At 41.2% G+C, this 3,899-nt stretch overlaps 1 long non-coding RNA gene across 3 annotated transcripts; it reads left to right on the top strand.

Annotated features, from left to right (window-relative positions):
- Positions 1–591: 591 nt before the first annotated feature.
- LOC127326901 (uncharacterized) lies at positions 592–2,951 on the top strand. 3 transcript variants are annotated; one of them, XR_007868186.2, is made up of 5 exons: positions 592–984; positions 1,062–1,257; positions 1,689–1,813; positions 2,411–2,479; positions 2,545–2,951. It is a non-coding gene; the product is annotated as an uncharacterized lncRNA (long non-coding RNA). The 3 variants fall into 3 exon arrangements; XR_007868185.2 differs by having other exon boundaries at positions 593–984; positions 2,656–2,951; XR_007868184.2 differs by having other exon boundaries at positions 595–984; positions 2,411–2,951.
- Positions 2,952–3,899: the final 948 nt, after the last annotated feature.

The following is a 3,899-nucleotide window of genomic DNA, read 5'->3' on the forward strand; positions in this document are numbered from 1 at the left end:
AACCAAAAAGAATTCAAGACGAATATACAATATATATTCAATATCGGATGACCATATACAATTTTGAACAAGTTTCCATACATAATTTAGTGCATATGAAGTTCTACGTCCTCTACATAGTGTTCTCCTCTAGGATCGATGACTTCCCTCGCGAACCATCCAGCTAGTTCCTCTTGAAGTGGTCGGAAGCGAGCTTCTGGACTAAGCGTCTTCCGGAGGTTATTCCTCTTGATGTTGTTCTCAGACGACTGGTCCCGCTCATTGGTGTATCTCCGGATCCTCTCACAAACATAGTATCCACATAGATTGGTCCCCGGTGGCTGAATATCCCCAGTCCCAAGCACTGCCCTTCTAAATTGTAGCTCTTTTTTGAATTCACCGACCTTTTCATCTACGAACCGTCTCCAAACCCTACGAGGCAAAGAAAATCTTTCTATTCTTAATAGGTGATCCCATTTTCCTGTTCTACGGTGAAGCCACGTCGCCTCCTTTTTGTCAACCCATTCTCGCTGCGTAGTCCATACCCTTCTCGCTGCGTAAGTGAATTATTCCCCCGTCCGCTGTAACGACATGGGCTGAAATTCTCCTCCTCGGCTGCCCACCTCATCTACCTCGTGGGCTTTTTAATCTGCCGGAAAAATAGTAACCTCTGTTCTCCTCTTGCTCCTCGCCTCTATTCGTCTTCCTCTTCATCAACATCTCAGCCGACTCCCCTCCTCCCAACGATTTACGTAGCCGGGCAGCCGGCCTCCCTTCTCCTCAACAGCCGTGGATTAACGCCTGCTCCTCGCCTTTCACATCACAGCAATCAAAACTAGAAACTGCTCATAAATCCCAATAATCACCAATAGAAACTGCTCCACCGAAATTATACGCCGCCGCCAAATTGACCTTAAATAGAAGTCCATGTTGCCATACGCTTCACCCGCCAGGCTACTCGTGCCCCTGCTCGCGCAGCCAGCACCGCCGGCGGCCACCACGCTGGTACCTCCATTGTCCCCATTCTAATTCCTCTTTTTTTTTCAAACCCTGCATACGTATACTTATTCCTACTCTGCTAGGTTGACCTCCACCTGGAAATCCCATTCACGGTTTCCCCCAAATCTGATATTATTGGTGCCTCCAATCTGATACTTGAAGCCCCCTCGATTTTTTTTTTTTTGGATATTTTGGCATCTCGCTCTGATTGCTGAAGCTAGAAGACGCTGGCCATCATATCCTCTACTGTGTGACTCTGCACTATACATGTTTCCGTTGGTAAGATTATTATACTCTAACAACTTGATGTTTATTCATTGTTGTCAGCACACACGATTTATAGTTGGTAAAAAAAAGGCATCTGTATAGGATGGAATGTTAGGATGGTACCTACTAGGACTGGATGCACGAGTATGAGCAATTGGGAATGACCTGCATCGTCCACTCATGTATAGCTTCTACCACCGGACCCGTCAATACCTCTGTTTTGTGTGATTGCAATAGGCGGCCTATTTTTTTCCCCTAGGAAAAAAGGAATTTCACTACTTAATAAAGGTGTTACAATCAGAGTCTATAGCAAAATAGATTTCTATAAGAGCGTTGCTAACCAACACCCCTTCCGCCATAAGTTTTACTACTTTAAATTGTACTTTTGTTTATTTTCAATGCCCTGCAACAACGCACTCTCACTATGTATTACAATCTGGCAGGTTAACCTCAGGCTCGCAGATCCGCCTCATGTTTTACTCGGATCGATTCTGCCTGCTGGTACCACTTTGCCGCCTGGTTTATTTCAAAGTTTCGCCTTCCCTGATTGCTCTCTTAGGATTCATTGGTACGCAAATCTAATCTTATTCACTTAGGTTTGAATTTACATTCTGTGAGCACATGCACCTTTTCTGTTTTACCTCCCGGCTAATTATAATGTACATTGTAATTTTATCTCCTGCACGTCTTCACTTAAGTTTGAATTTACATTCTGTGAGCACATGCACCTTTTATGTTTTACCTTCCCTCGGCTAATTATAATGTACATTGTAATTTTATCTCCTGCACTTTTCCGTCAATGCATGTGTTCACAGACTACAAAAACACCGCCTCTTCTTTTCAATTTGCCCATGTGCGCTTGCAGAGATGGATGCCCCTGAAAATTCTCAAAATACTCCAAACAATCCTGGTAGTCATTCCATCTCACGCAGTCGTGGATGACCACGCCGTCAGTCGCAACCTGCTGTCACCCCACAATTAAACCATTCAGTTTCTTGCGATAATCGACACCGTCATGCGCAGTCTGGACCAGTGTGTCTATACAAACATTCTATTGCACAGACCAATATTTGTATCAACTTATTAAATTCTCATGTGCTTCATATCGATCACCAGAATGTTCAGTGCGTTGGCGATTTTTCAGCAATGCAATTTTTACATGCAGGAGTGGAAAAGGTGAAGATCTCCCAGCTCAAGAACTTGAATTTTATAATGTCAAACGACCTAAGCAAGAGTATGTATGTTTCCTCATATCACATACATCTCATTCGCCATTCTCATTGGTTTATCCTCAAACAGCGTATCAGACATCAACGTTGCGGCAAACATCTAAGGAAGGCAGCAGGACAAAAAATAAAATAACATAGGTATTTCCATTTCTTATAGTGCTCTTTCTCTGATCACATGCAGTGCATCATCAAGGACGCATGGAACAATTCAAGATTGCAATGACTTCTACCTAAATTACTTATGTAGTTGCTTACATGAAAAGTTGATGATCAACGCATTTACTCGCTTCTATTGTAATCCATAATAACGCAGTGTAATCCATTATGTGTCTTTATGGCAATAGTTTTCTTTTCGGCATTTTCAGTTTGCTTTAGTACCACGCCAAATCCTTCATGTATTGTTCACGTCACAAACTTTTATATCAATATTGGTGACATCATATGCAAGTGCAGAATATGTGGGGATTTACAAACTTCTGAACATTCTTTCATGTCCAATTGCTATTTCTGTGGCGCAAGTCAGATTATTGCAGTTACTAACACTAAGGACATGTGTGAAAATACCGATTTTTTTTCTCAAAATCTTCATTGACTGGTAACCAAAATCCTCTCTACAGTTTAGGTCAATTGTTTCCTCACCCAATTATTGATGCAGATTTTGCATCATGTCGTTTCTACATTATGCCCGCCGCAACGCGCGGGGTATCATCTAGTTAAATGAACAAGAGAGTTATTAATTAGTTACTTGATATTAGGAAATGATGAACGAAATAGGCCGATCGATATAGAGCGCAAATGAATGAAAACAATTACTTTTGCATCATTTTTCTCATGTCGGCCCAAAGCGCCGCATCCATATTCAGAGAGTCGTGGACGAGAACTGTGGAGGTGTGAAATTGAATTACCATCAGAATCCAGTGGAACCTGCGGACACGATACATGCACAGTCATGCATAACTCATCGATTAGCCACATACCATGCATGGAGTAAACAAAAGAGAATGTGCTCAAGACAGAAACACTCACCCAAAATGGTAAGGAAATAGAATATCACTTTTGAGTTCCTGTTTTCTAAAAAACCGCCACAGGTCTTCCTCCACGTCGGCGGGGTGGTGTTCTAACACATATGAATTAACGATGTGTGGGTCAATGAACCCAACATCATGGATGTTCCTTATTCGCATTTCCCGCTTCTTCATTCTGCATAATAGCGTACACAACAAGATAGTTAGGACAATATATATATATATATATATATATATATATATATATATATATATATATATATATATATATATATATATATATATATATATATATATATATAGTGCAGGCAATGAACGAGATGGGGTAGAAATTAATAAATCACTTACAGAACGTAGCAACTGATGATAGATTTGTCGAGCTCGCGCAGATTGAACAGCT

Source organism: Lolium perenne, chromosome 4, assembly GCF_019359855.2.
Source record: "Lolium perenne isolate Kyuss_39 chromosome 4, Kyuss_2.0, whole genome shotgun sequence".
NCBI classification, from domain to species: domain Eukaryota; kingdom Viridiplantae; phylum Streptophyta; class Magnoliopsida; order Poales; family Poaceae; genus Lolium; species Lolium perenne.